At 46.1% G+C, this 15,344-nt stretch overlaps 1 protein-coding gene across 7 annotated transcripts in view; it reads left to right on the top strand.

Moving 5' to 3' along the window:
- Nucleotides 1-15,344, top strand: part of LOC135377519 (nucleolysin TIAR-like) — a 231,867-nt gene that overhangs the window by 157,961 nt on the left and 58,562 nt on the right. The gene's annotated exons all lie outside the window — the stretch shown is intronic.

Here is a 15,344-nt window from a genome sequence, read left to right as displayed (position 1 = left end):
CTATGTACTCTTACTGTCCCTTATTAGCGGCGTGTAATGAGAGAAAGGCAACTAAATCTAAATTTACGGTGACAAGGCCATGCCATCTGCAGTTCAGTCTATAAGTCGGGATGCCAAAGCATAAATCAGCCATAGGAAACGTGATGGTTCTTCTTTTACTTTTTCATCCCATCAGGATTTTCACAAGTTGCGCCTCAAGAATTGAAAAACTCGTGTTGCCACGTCCAGGTGGTCTTCTTTGCAACGAAAGTTTGTCGTTTTCTCTCTTTTCCGAAGCCTCCAAAGCAAACTCCCACAAGTAACGATTTAGGATATCCATACAGTGATTCTCCAGTTAGCTACAGAAACTCGCTTTCGCAGTGTATCCTCGCTGCTTTTACTTTGGACATGCAACCATCAGGCTGCCTACCAGTGGAGCCGAAACGTCTGACAACTAGCCACTTGTTTCTGGCTTCCACGGGAAAGGCACTCTTTTGGTTCCTGAGGTCCTGGAAGGGTATTCTCGGTTGTTGCTAATGCAGAAGAAGACTACGAATCGCTTTGCATGGCTGTGCTTGGTAGGTGCCGTTTCTTTACCGTTGGAGCGGCACTTCAGGTGCTCTCGAATTGTACTCGTAGTGTACCCTCCCCCATGCTACTCACCTCGGGGATGCTATGCTTAACGCAGGTCGTCCCTGACGTGTGGTGTGTACACCATTCTCTGTATGAGAGAGTAAGGATGGCGCCAGTGAACGGCATTATTACAGGTTTGACTCGACGAAGGAATCGTCATTGATGTGCCGTTTCCGTATTGTTGTTGTTGTTTTCTTTTCGCACAGTCGTTTTAACACGTGGAATCTGTCCCTAGCTACGACAGTCTGGCATTCAAGTGCGGAACCAGAGCTGTAAGCGTCCTAACACATGTACATGTGTACCATATGACACTCTTTTCCTATTCTATTCTACTCTACTCTCCACTCCACTCCACTGGCTCTTGAAAGACGTTTGTTACTAAGTGACCCCCCCCCCCCCCCCCGTCTCTCTCCTGCCATGGTGGCGCTGTGTGTAAGGCGAAACAGTGTGCTCAGGTTTCCGCATCAGTTTGCGCAAAGCGAGTGCGCTCTCCTTGCGTGCTATACTATTTAACCACGCCATCGTGTAGGGAATTCCTACCAAGGAGGGAACTTCTTATGTAATGTACAAGGATTAGGGTTTTTAGAATCCCCCCCCCCCTTTCTTCGTTGCCTAAAGTACATCGTGCATGCACTGTTCACGCTGTGCAATATTTTGACTCCGGTTCTTTTACCTCATGCGTACTTATAACTCGTGACGTCATCAATGATGTCGACACGAGATCTTGCAGGGTAGTACCTTGTCCATTTCTTCTTCTCCTTTACTGCAATTGTTTGCCTGTTTATCCTGTTTATTTGTTCCCCACATGCAGGCCTGTTCTAACGTATTACAGACTGTCATGCTCCGATCGAAGTATAACAGATTCTGATTCTATAAGCATTTTCTGTGCTGCACATAGCAAGTGGCCCACTATTGTCGTGTCCAACCTTCTCGACTGTTGTTGGAGCCGATCACGTTTTCTCTTTTTCTCTTCTTTTTTTTTTTTCTTTCGTTGCACGTTCCTCCGAAAATATTTGCCAGGCGTAAGTCTAAGACGAGAAAAACGTATAGTCTACATTGTAGGTTCAGTAAATTTTCTTTGAAACGTAAGGGAGGGGAGATGTTCAATATCCTTCTTAGATTCCACACGACTATAGGGAATCCCGTTCCTGTTGACGAACACCTCGCTGTAAAAGTGCTAAAACGAGACGGCGACGCAAGGTAGAGTGTAGATGCAATAGTGTAGTTGTAGGCATCTATCAGTCGATGAACGAAAAAAACAAAAATAGCAGGGTTATAATGACGCTGCACACAGTGTACGAATGCCCAATGCATTGTTGGATGCAGCGACGAAGGATAAGATAAATTACGTGCCCTTTTTTTTTTTTTTTTTTTTCATTCATTCATTCATTCATTTAGCCGTCAAAGCCACTGGCAGAGTTGTGATATAATACACCATTTTTCATCCCATGATGGGGAATAGCAGCAAGAAGACAATGACATAGGTAGAAGTAAACAGGACAACTGCAGCTATTCGCCATCATGAACCTATACCAACTACCCGGGATTGTTCCTATTTTTCATCATTGTAAGATAAAACGTGATCCTTCCAGCGGCAGGTCGCGAATCATGCACGATGACGATGATACGTACTTCTGACCGCGAGAAGCATTTATTAATTCACCCGCCATATTTGTTTGTTTTCTTCTCGGTAGAAGGTTACGTTGACTTCCCCCACACACACACGATGTGGAACCACGTGCTATCCTGCGGGGAAGTCCCGTTTCGGCGAACGGAAGTGCAAATGCTCTTCCAGCATTTTGACGTATCTGCGGTAGCGACAGAAAAGGACGCGTACGCATTAATAAAACGCGCGTGTAATGTTCGAGGAGCTTCTTGTTTCTGTGTCGACGAAATATGTTCAAATACTTAAAATAAAAACGTCGGATTCGAAAATGAATGTTACGTAATAGGGGCGACCACTGGGTCACAAACCATCAGTGAATCTATCCTGTGAACTTTTCCATCGTAGCGAAAGAGGAAGGAATCCGGGCCGTACAAAAACAAAACAAAAAAAACAGGGCGTATATTAGCGAGAAAGTTGGGCTACTAGGTTTTGCTCTTCGTTTTCCTCCAGAGAACGCATATGTGAGGGTAGTTTTTCAATGGACGCGTCGTCTTCAACAACCCAAGTGTAAAGCCAGGCGAGCTTCGGCAAGAATTCAGTAATTGCTGGCAGAACGTGCCCGTCCGCCAGTAACGGAGATTTCGCTTCGATGATTAGGAGTTATCTTGGCTGATGAGCTTCCCAGCGTCGAAAAATGGGCTACGATTGACCCGCGGTGCTAGGCTCTCCAATTCTGCCGGTCATCTATGGCTGTCGGGAGCGCCCCACATTACAGTTTAGGGGGTCCGGTGATGGAGTCCACTTTGACCGTTCAATGTTTATCGGCTTTTAGGATTAACGGGTTTGATCAACCATAGATCGTTGGCGGAAATTTGAGGGGGCGAGTGAAATTTATATAGCTTTGCTAGCTCAAATACCGATTCTGCTTTATTTTGTTCTACCCTGTAGCTAAATGATATTGCGCACCAGCGTCATTCGGGCGCACGCGCCGATAGGGTCATCCTCTTTATCGTTGTCTAAATCGGGATTTATCGGCACGTGGAGTGGGGCGTATACGTGATGCGAGAGAATTGACTCCACGTCGACTTCCTTACCCACCGAATGATCGCTTCGGGTGTTCCAGGTCTATTATAGATATCTGTAGATTTATGTGAAACCGGGCGAGTGTCGGATTCGGCTTGTGATCAATGTCCGAATTGGTCGTGAAGTCGTGGAACCGTTTCGCCGTCGGCTACGTGCCCGCTTGTGCAGCCCGTTGCCGACCGAGCCGTTAATCACCGGCTGCCCTACCCATTCCTTTCCCCCTCCTCTTTCTCTCTGTCCGCGCACCGCTAGTTTTGCAACTCCTTTGGTTTTTGCGTTCTCACTCTTTTTTTTTTTTCCTTCGTCTACCCCTTTTCCGCCGGGTCGATATTGCACTGGCGAACGTGGCAGCCGCGCGACCTTATCGTGCGTTTTGCGACAAAAAGCGTCCATGTGTCGAGCGGTCCGCGTGACCGGAGCCATTGAGCGACCCCCCCTAGAATCAATAGGGAGGACGGACCCGGACGACAAATTCGGCAGCACGCAAGCTGGCCGCCGCCTCCAATTGACCGGATGAGGAGTGGATCTGGGCTGTGGGTTCCGACGACCGTTGTCCAGTCCTATATGCCCTCAACGTGGTCTGTTTCGGAGCGGTCAGATTCTATTAGCTGCACGGTGAGAAAGTGCCTGCCGCGGAGAAACGTATCGCGGAATGTTGTTTCGTCGCATTGCGCCTCCGCACACGACTTTTCAGTGCTTGGCGTCTCGGGATGGGAAGCGACCTTGGCATTCTGCGAGTAATTAGAAACGTACTATTTTATGTTATGAGCGCTATGACTTGCACACACTCGGTTGTAGCTGAAAAACGACCCTGGTGTCCCTTTGTACTGCAGTTTGGTTCCTCCTGTCATCGTCGATATTAGATAATCAAGAAGGCATTTAAATTGATGTGAAATTTAAGTTACTACTGTTTGTTCTGGAAGAGTAACTAGTAGAAGCATACAAGTAAAAGCTAAGTAATAGGGAATGGACATAGTTTTTTTTTTTTTTTTTTTTTTGCTGAAATGGAGGTTTCCGCAGCGCCTTGAATCTTGAAGGAAAGAAACAAAAGAAAAAGAATGCTGTAGGCCGGTGGAAGAATCCTTTTATTATCAAACGTTGCTTGGCAATACTTCAAATGCTCGTCTTTGCGTAACATCTTAAAAACGAGAGGCTGCGTGGGTTCATAGTGGAGTCTCCCACATAGGGCGGAGCAAAATCTGAGACAGGAAGAAAATTAGGCATCGCAGGTATATCCTCTCAAGCCTCTGGTGTCTTTGTTGGCCAAAACCGTGAGCAGTCCGTGTTCTGGAACCTCTGCGATTATCATTTTGATCAACAGCCATCCAATGCTTTCAACTCACTTGAGAAGCCGTCAGGATATGCGAATGTCTCGGGAGAGCTGCGCTTCTCTCATTTTTCTTCTTCTTTTTTTGCACGTTTCCTTTTGCGTTTGTTTCTCTATCAAACTTCATTATGCCGTGTATGGCACATTTTCACTTCAAAGATTAGAATCACTGCTCTTCTTCACAGATGACTGACTGTAATACGAATACGCGTGGGAGCCTTGCGGGACGATGTTGTCACGAGGGACACTTTCTTATTCATTTTTTACCTCGTTCGTCTTAAACTTCTTATCACCTCATCTTCAGGCGTGTGTCACGTTTGCAGACCTTGGGAGTAAAGACCGGAAACTCGGCGACGTCCGGGATGGGTGCCGTCTTTGGGGAATTAATTACGATAAAGCGTCGGCCAGGTGCCATAATTTTTGGGCCGGATCTAAGCTTGTGGCCTCACCCGTTCGTGACGAGCAGCCCAAATGTTGGCAGCGGATTAGCGTCGTATTATTATATCTGGCAGGATAAAGTCCCCCAATCGATGCAGACTGGGCGAGGAAGAGGGAGAGCCTTTATGCGGCGCTGCACAACACCCTTTTGGGAAGCGTCGGGGACGTGCTCCGTTTATGTTCCACACAAAATTTAAATTTGTGCGAATTTAAAAAATCAATATGCCAAGACGTTCTCTTTGCGAAAGACTGTACCCGAAGCAGCTCATGGGGATGGTAAATTGCAGAGTTCTTGCACGTACGAAGGGTATCGCTTGAGCTCTGCAAAGCGTGCAGCCAATGCCACATTTTACCTGCATGAACGGCAAAATGTTACGTAAAATACATGCGTGTGCTGTCGCCACGTTGACAGCGTCTTGAATGATAGTTGCATTTCTAAACCTCAGAAAGACGGCAGTCAAATTACGTAATTACCGTGAGGAATTGTTGGGTTTATGTTTTTGTGCGCTACAAGTAAGCGCTATTAATGATAATCGACACGGGACGACAAGAGAGGCACCGGAAGCGGAAGTCATTAACGTCGGTAAGGGTACAGTAGACGGAAATCGATTTCTTTTACCTACAGAAAACTTCGTTACTTGTGTGCGTATAGCATAATAACCACCACAGCATAATAACCGGCATACCACAGCAATAACCGGTTTTATTCGGCATCAAGCGCTTATTAGTTTGTTCTAATACTCTGGAGTACCCACAACTAGTGCAATTACGAAATATATGTACCATAAAGGTACTTGTTTTACTCGGTGTCAAATTCTGTACAGGGTGCCCAAGCTAACGTACACCGGGGTCTAAAAAAACACTGTGCGTCATAAGCTAATGAAAACTGCTGAATATTGTGAGGAGTCGCTTGTGCTAATCGCCTCTATTTCGTGGTGGCTGATTAATTAGGCGCATTTAATTAGCTAACTTTTTAATTATTCGTCTTAGGGTCGAGATGTGAATTGGAGAGTGGTAGAGCGTGTCGAGAAACACCCACAATGTACGCCTTTCGTGGAGTTTGTTCCCTCGTAAGAAAGAACGCGTGCGAATTCTGAAAGTATAGCACGAGACGAGCGCACTTACGCGCACGGCCTCCATTTCAGAGCTCTCAAGCGTACAGAACGGATGTAGCAGTTCTGTATAATCCATAATTGCACCGAATGAAGGGACACTTCCGTTTTACGGTGCTTTTTTTTTTTTTTTTTTTTTTTTTTTTTTTTTCAAGATGCGCCATTATGTTATATCAGGATACATTGTTGTTGCATGAGATTTGTTCAATTATTCTTACCGTATACTCCATCACGAGGCAAGCCTGAGCATAGGCGGCAAAAGTAGAGACAACGCGTCATTCATATCTATGTGGAAAAAAACAAAGTGTTCAAACATCCAGCTTTCTCACTGTCCTACATTGTGAACAGATAATGTTTATTTTGCAATTGTATCTTTCGAATGTTGACGCGGAAGTTTGCTTTTAGAACTTCGCCTTTTTTGTGCTGCTTATGCGGCGGTGATCGAAAAGGCTGCGAACGCGACTTGTAAAGTGGGCTTGCCCACATATATACTCCTGAACGGGTGAAGCACGCTTTCCGGCGGACGGTTCCGTTCGCTCCCGTAAAGTCAAGAATGTCGTTCGCCGTTGCTCACGAAACGCGGAATTTTGGTTTGTTTGTGTTCATATTCTCTAGTGTAATGTTATGCTTATCCAAATAGAGCCTCGTAAACAGACAATATAAATCGTACTTAGTGGAATATTTCGAACTTGTTTACCTTATAAGCGCACGGGTAAGGGGGAATCACTTCTTCTCAAGACAATAGAGAAAATTTGTTCGCACAGCGCTCAGAAACGGCGTAAAATATCGTCAAAACAGAAGTACTGGCGTGTTCTCCTTGTATTACCCTTGTCAATGACACATTTTGTAGAGTTCCAGGACTATCTGTTGATTTGTATTGAGCCCGAATTCGTAAATATTTTAGTGTCCGACACTCTATCGAGATGGCAGCACATGTTCGAGACGCACCAAACTTTAATTTATTAAAAATCAACGGCTCAACCTTGTCCTCTAAAAATACTTCATCGACTAGAGAAAAGCTAAAGGAACACGCCAGTACCAATCTTATGATGATAGTTTAGAGTGTTCACGTGTCTTGTGCCAACGAAAATCGCCCATGGATTTCTGAAGTGATTCCTCCTTAATACCCTGGGCTTTGTTCTCGACGTGGAAAATAATTCAAATTTTGTACATATTTATTTGGTTTTTGTGCGTTGTCCTCGTTTAATAGTGTCTCAGGTACTGCCAGCTCCTCGTTTTCATCTCATCTTTTTGCTACACAAAATTAGTCAGTGCTGGCAGATTGCAATGTTCGGTAAAAAACATCGCAGAAAAAGAGTTCTAGAAGCCACGTTAAATATTATCGCTTTATTAGGTTAAAGCAACGATAACGAGAAGAATTACGGTAAATTCGGTCGCTTCTGTAGAGCATTCGCTCGCATATGTAAAGCGCCTGTACAGTATTGGGGGAAACGTGTCCTTAAAAAAAAAAAGAAAAAACTCTGGGCAGGCTATTGGATAGTAATTTTGAAATGCAGTTGTTCCTGCGAGCTAATAAAGCTTTTCGGTAACGCCATTTTCAACTTTACGATCTTCGTATTTCTTTGATAGCGAATTCCAACTGTGACGTCAAAGTAACTTGAAAGAAACGCGTTACTTTTTAATACTCTACCTTAACTACTTTTCAAGATCGGTATTTAAGTACGCTACTTCTTTTTTTTTTTGTTGTTGTTGTTGTTGTTGTTGCTTGGTACTCAGTAACGTAACTTAGTTTTTGTGAGTATCTTGTACAAGCCTGGTGCCAAGTAACCAGCAGGGGCAGCTAATCATCACGTGACATCGTGCCGAGTCCCTGCGTAGGCGTAGAACTTTCGCAATCCAGTGAATTAATCTGACTACGCTCTCAGCGTGCACGTTGAATGGCGATAGAAATGATTGAGGTATTTGTCGTGTGCATAACAACGAGACAGTTCTATTCCACTGTTTGGTTCAAAAAAGAGAACCCGCTTTTGTTCGTTTTGCGCTCGAGGATGATGTCCACTCCCTTCCGCACGGAAGTTCGCGTGCTGCTTGCTCTTCTCTTTCGGTTCGCGAAGGGCGGTCGTCGCCGACGATGTGGGAATCCGAGACCGATCTGGTAACTCTCGTTAAATCCCGCGTCTTGGAGAAGTCGGTTAATTGCTTTATATGGTTCGATAATCAGGAAGTGGGGGGGGGGGGGGTAATGAAAAGTGCCGAGATAATCTCTTTCGATTACACTTGCGCGGCATTGTCGTTTAGATTGCGTTTCCCGGTTTTAGAGCTATTGGGAAAAGTAAAAGAGTACGATTGCCGACGAGATAGGTTACGAAGCCGTCAGAGCCGTTGAATGCGACAAAAAGGGAAAGATCAGCGAGGCGTGCGCGATAACTTGGAGCGGGGCTTATTCTTCTCTTTTCGTTGTTTTTCATTCTCATTGACTCTCTTGACTGATTCTCAATAGCAATGGCAGCGCTGCCCGCACGGTGAGCACGTGCTCATTGCACTGCCAAGGCTTATTCAGTATCAGTTTGAGACTTGTTTGCTACTTGGCTACCGAGAATTGCGAGTTTTGTTCTTAATTTGAAGCACCAATCATACCCATGTGGGTATAGCGGTGTTGTTAGCAACTACAAACAGCTCCATCCTGCTTAGCCCTACTTTCGTACCCTAGTACAATTTCGAAAACAGCAAAATCTAAAGAGGCCGGAGGTGAGGTGGCGATCGCGTTGTTGCGAGCGTTCTTCGTATAAAATTTCACTTGCCGTGCTCGCCTCGTCCACGCTGCGTGATATTGTAGAGCGTCAAATTACCGCTCACGCTGCCGTGTGAGCATCCCGGTTCAAAAAAGGTTAGCGAGCACTTATCAATGAATGCATGGGAATACAGCCATCTTGTGACCCTTTTGTGCCTTACTTCGGGCTTTTCACACACCAAACCGGCAGTGTCAACGCACGAATGTATGCTCTTCCAAACGCCAGGAACCTACTCCCTTTTAGGTGTTTTTGGCGCTCTATTTGGGTGCAATGCAGGCTCTGAAATCATGGCCATGTGAAAGCGACTGCTCCCTCTCTCGACGAAAAAATAATAATCAAACTTTCTTCAAAGAGCACCACATTGAACGACACCTTTCAAAGACTGGCAAATCGGTGTCACCCCCTGTCTCCACGAACCGACGGCGAAACGAACATGTTCCGTTCAAGATTTGCCTTTTGTTGATCGTTTCAATATTTCACGAGTGCCACAATTCAACGCACCTGCTCTCCTTCCGTTGCTGCCAAGGGAAAAAAAGAAAAAGAAAGCACTGTGGAGAGAAGTCGGAAGCGCCAGACGAAGCGCGGCACACGAGGGTTTCGCTTCTGGTCGCCTTGTTCCGAAAGTTAAAAGAAAAAAGAAAAAAAGCTACTCCTTGCGCCACTTTCAATAAGTAATCGTGATGGTATAAGAAAACGTACTGGAAAGAATGAGTCGTCCGTCTCTCTATTTAAACAGAGATCGCTCGTCGACGGTTGCCTTTATTCAAAGCGGAAGGTTTTTTCCCCAAAATGAATTCCCTCTACACTGGCACATGCGCCATCGGGGAGTTCAGGCGGGGACACGATATGCTTTTAAAGAGCGTTCTTCGTCTGGGCCGGCAAAATAGAGTTGTAGTGTATCGTAAGGGATGTCGCGGTAGTTTGCGAAGCTTTCTTTATGATTTGCGCGTCCGCAGATCCACCAACGCTATCCCTTGCGTACGCAGAGGCGATAGCGTACGATGCACTAAAAACTCACTAATATTGAACCCGCTGGCTAATATTCTCGATCTTCGATCTCGGGGTAGCCGGTTTCGGTCAAGGTGAGCCGGACTGGAAGGCCATTTCGCAGGAGAATGCCGCGAGTCAAAGTCGCAGCGGATCCAAATAGCCGGTTGTGGCCGACTGCGAAGGCGGCAGCTTCCGTTCGTGCAGGACAGGTTGCCAACAGCGGAGAGCCAGCGAGTTTTTACATACTTGGGAATGATTTTAAAATATGTTTGCGTCTACTAAATGCGACGAAACTTTGCAGAGTTGTTCTCCTTCGGGGACTTCATGAGATGCATGAAACAGTAGCAGCGTTTTCCGGACTGTGCAGAACACCTTTAATGGCGGTGGACACGGAAATGAGCGTTTCGCTGGGTCTAGCATTTTACGCACTTCTCAAGGATGGCTTCCGAACTATTCGTGCGTTCGGCCCAGAGCCGTCGCGAGGCGAGTTTGCGCCCGGGGCAGGGCAAATCCGAAGCGCCCCCCCCCCCTTACCGTTGCCACTAGAAGGTCTGTAAACAAAGAAAAGAAAACGCTTATTTGCACTGCCGAGACCGTAAATTCTAGTTCTCCTCATTCCCGGTTTATACGGTTCAGCTAACCTGCCAGGACCCGCCGTTCGGCGCCCTCTCCGGTGAGGGAGCCCGGGGCGTATGCCCCTCTCGCACCCCCGTCGCTACGGCTCTGGTTCGGCCTGACGTGAACGTTAACTGCATTGTTTTCTTTCAATTCTACTACTACTGGAGTCTCTTTACGTAACGCGGCTGCGTGGGAGGTCATGTGAAAGGCACCGCCTTTGCGCTCGCTGAGCCTCTTTCTGTAACCCCTTGCCATTTTATGAACCTTCATCCCAAAGTGTACTCATCCTTGTAACCGCTATTAATCCTCACAAGGCGCGTTTCCCGGGCTATTAAAGGCAGTGCGCAGTTCAGCCTTTAGCACGAGACGACAAACCTTTAATGACTGGCAGCATCACGGACCCGTTAATCCAGTACGGTTAGGACGCGGTCTAACGTGGACCCAGTGCCGCAGTTTGATGGCTCTTTCACTGCCTCAGTCAAGTGCGGACTTTGATTCTGCTAGTTAAGGTTTCCCGTTTCTTTGTGAGCCACCCGGTTTACTGTTATTGCTGTTCCACGTTTTTGGTCCTTATTTCGACGCTGATTCGGTGCCTCTCCGTTGATTAGGCTCACTTTTGAAACTCGAAGAAGTGACGCATAGGTTGCGCTTAATGCGCACGAAATTTCGCTTCCCGCATTCGCCAAATGTTCGTTTCTTTGCGTGTTGTTCACGCGAAACTAGAGTCTTACGAATCGGATACGGGGCGCCCTTCGAAGTGTTTTGGTGAAATGGGCGTCTTTCCATGTTGCGATTCCGACTAGGCCGAAGTGGCGGCACCTATGAGCGATGGGAGGAATTAAATGGATCACTGTCACATTCCGTCCGCTTAGCTGCTTTCTTCTGCCTGTGTCATCTTTCTTTCTTTCTTCTATCAACTACTTCACAAATGTCGATCACCGTTGAGCGCTTGCATGTTATTCGGGCGGTTCCCGCAACAATAGTCGAGCCTCGTCGGGTCGACATATTGACTTCGCGAGACTGGTTCGGAAAGCGGCCCTCTTTCACGCTTAGAGAGTCATTGGCCCATAAAACGTAACAGCCTCCGACTAAGCGGGCTGCACACTGATTGGCTGACAGCGATACGGTGTCGGAATCGGAGGGCGCTTACGATTCTCTAAAGATCTCTATTAAATACTCTATCCCATCCTCTGTTGGGAAAGGGAACTGTAGCGCAGTTTTGACTTATTTTGCGCGACTAGGCCAGTGGTGAGTTTTTCAACTTTCGCTCCAGCTGTGCTCCTTTCTTGTGCGCAAAGCAGCACGTCGTATCATTACATTGGTTACGACCCTCCTCTCCAGTTACACCAAATAGATGCGAAAGACCTGCACCAGTGTGAACCTGCATTCCAAGTTTTACAGGAAAAGAGGGCAATAGACGCGCAGCAAATCGGCACCTCGAATACCGAAACTCAGCGGGCTCTGACATCACTGCAGGGTGTCGTCCAGTGAGGCAGCGCGGGAGAGGTCACGCGCTTACGAGGCCCAATGGGAATAGCCGTAGCTCTCGTCCCGCCTGATGTCACAGATTAATGCGTACGCGTGTAGGTAGGGTTTATAGCTCACCATGTACGACCCGGAAAAAAAGTAGTTCTGTTTTCGTCAATACACTGGTGTGGTGTACAATGTGTGCATACTGTAATGAAGCACATACAGGGTGTTATTTTTAATCTTTACATTTTTTAGCAAAAAAAGAAAAGCTATAAGAGCTGCATAGATGCCGTTTTCGCGGTTGAGTTTTGCGGCCTGGAAGACATCCTCTTGTAGACAGAATGTAGCTACTTGATGGCTAATTACCTGAAATTCATTAACTGTTTAATTATGGGATTTTGGGCCAAAGCGTGATAGGTTTCGGTATCTGCTCATTTGCATAGCAAAATTCGGGTACCGATATTTCAACGCACGTGCTCGTTTCAGGATTTCTTTTATTTTTTAATTTTTTTCAAAAAGAAGTGCTTTGAATGAAGATTGTCGCCCATTCTGCTATATCACTTTTCCCCGGGAGCTCCTAATTAAAGCGTTAAGTTATGAATTTTAGGTAATTAGTCACAAAGTTACATACTCTCTTCGAGGGAATGTCCGCCTGGCCATATAACCCACCTAAAAAACGGTATCTGTACTGCTGTCATAGTTTTAGTACAAAAATCTGTAAAACTATAATTTAAAAAAAAAAACACACACAAACACCCTGATGTCGAAGTGTGTCAACCCCTTTGAGACCGAATTCGGGATAAGTTATGGCTATAACTTGATTCGTTGCAATTCTTAATTGCAATGTCTCAGTTGCCATCCTGTTCGAGCAGCCACTGGCAATTTTTCTCGGGACTATCCGGGAAATGTTTTGTGGCCGTACAAAACTCCCGAATTGACCGCACCCATCTTCCAGTCAGCTTACTGTTACCTTCGACATGGCGAGTTCGCTACTAACGAAGTAGAAAACTGCAGCGACTGATGATGTGGAAGCGGGAAAGGAAAGCCACTAGGCGGGATTGAACTCGCAGGGTGCTGTCCCCATTTGCTGGACGCCCGCAGCCTCTTTATGTGTGACGTTGACTTCTTATCTTGGTCTTTGAGAACCAGAATAGTGGCGTGGATGTACTTCGAGTTCCAGAGGTGTCTAAATAGCTCTGCGGTACGATAAGGGTGTGTGAGAAAGATTTTACGTATCCTGTCATAGCTGAACGCTTGTGCCGCTCGAGGAAATGCAAGATCCCGTAAAGGTTGACGCAGTCCCATCCGAGTAGGCAGATCCTCTGTGTCTTCGCCACACGCTTGCACTAAAAAGCATATGGGAATTTCGTATGCCCTCGCCCATGTGTGTCTGTCCCGGCCGGTACTGAAGAGAGAAGTACGTTGTCAGGGTGTCTACCAACCTGGGAAACAGGGAATTGGCAGGGAATTTTTCTGCGACTGGAAAAGTCGGCGGATTGTCAACGCGTTTCCCAGAAAGCAGCTGAAGTCAGGGGAAAATCGCAGACAAGCGCCATAACGATGTGCAGCGAATCGCGGGTGCGCACCAGTGGTTGAACTGCCACGCCGCAGCAACATTGCCGCAAGTATAGCAGTTTGCCATTACAACAAGCTCGGAGGCAGAAAAGTAGGGTAGCCTTACCAATACTCAATAAATTGTCTGTTTTATGTGGGATCTGGTATCAAAACGTAGCAGCAGCTACCAAGTTCCCCTTTGTTTTGGTCCGGGAATTCGCATGAAATAGTCAGGGAGTATGAAGGCTGCAATTTGGTAGCCCTGGTTGTAAATGCTTGCGGAAAGCATATTGATACATCGCATAGAGAAACTGTATGAACCCTCTATCCTAGAATGGTGAAACTTTCTTTTCTTTTCTTTTTTTTTTCGAAGCTTAATTAAATTATTCGGTTTGTTTGGAATTTTTGTTATTGGACTTCACATTATTAAAGATCCAAATATAGGTACACGATCTGTACAAAAAGACCACGTGTAACACCTGGACAAGGATTCATGCGACGTCCTTATAAAGAAACTCAATCCAATTCTGCGAATTTTGCGTTATTTTTGGCCCTTCTTGGTCGCTAAGATTCGATTAAAGAACAGAGTTAATGGAATCTGAGATCTGATTAATGCCGTTAGGGCCCCGAAAGGATGTCGCGCTTGTGGCCGCGTGTTCTTATTTTGCGGGAGTCCTTTTTCTATATTGGTCCAGGGAAGCTTCGATGTTATGCAAGTGTAATGCTAGCGTCAGGTAGGTTTGTTACCTGCTGCTTCGAAGGAAAATTTCGTTACCACACCATGTAGCCATGTTCGGATGGGATCTGAACTTCCAAAATTTTTGTGTATCAGTTACCATAAACAAAATAAAACAGAATGTGAATAACCGCGATGGATACCGATAGAGACCTTGTTTCCCACTCCACCTCTCGCTGACAAACACTCAGATACAGCAGAACCGCGAACTACTACTACTACTACTCTATCCCGCTATCTACTAGATATGGTCGTGGGAAATTTGTTGTCGCACTTCATTAATAATTAGTTATGAGCGATAGCATTGCTCGAAACCTTTCTTCTCCTTCCTGCTGTCCTCTATCTGTCTGTCCACGTCTCTACGCCACTCACAGTTGCTTCCCTGCGCTAACACGAGTTTTTTTTTTTTAGACACCTTGTTTCATTCATCACGTAGTCCATCAGGAACCACCGTACAAAATATTTTCGCTTAGCTGCTATGTTGCGGTGAAATACATCGCTTTCTCTCTTGTCTCTGCACAACTTAATTTACAAAGACTCCCTCAAGGACCCAGCCATGAGCGCTGCGACGTGACCCCGGAGGTCCAGGCCGATCTCCTCGCGTGACGTAATCAGGTTCATGCGATGTAGCATCAACGTAGCGAGCAGCCGCTATTGTCCCCATTTCCCCCTGAAAATTCGTCTGCTACGGACAAGGCGCGGCGCTACTTGTAACTGCATGCTCCATACGTCACGGAGTGACGTGAACATCACTCATTCACTTACGGACTCTCTGAGGAAGTTGAGGGGTTTCTAGAGGGAGGTGCAAAGATTAAAGGTCTTCCTCGCGCGTTAGCGATCAGCTACAACCATAGTTCTTGCGCGAGAGCGCATGTTATTTGTTGCACAATCCGCCGCAGCCATAAATGATAAATCTATGGAGGAGGCTTTTCCTATTTTACGGGTATGAACGACGTGCAAAACCATCTTCTCGCGTTCGCAAAGTAGAAAATACTATAATGATAGTGTAATGGTGTTGAAACATTCGCCTTTCAACATGAACTTC

This window comes from Ornithodoros turicata, chromosome 1 (genome assembly GCF_037126465.1).
Source record: "Ornithodoros turicata isolate Travis chromosome 1, ASM3712646v1, whole genome shotgun sequence".
NCBI classification, from domain to species: domain Eukaryota; kingdom Metazoa; phylum Arthropoda; class Arachnida; order Ixodida; family Argasidae; genus Ornithodoros; species Ornithodoros turicata.
Note: the sequence above shows the minus strand (reverse complement) of the source record. Positions and strands in the feature narration are given on the sequence as shown.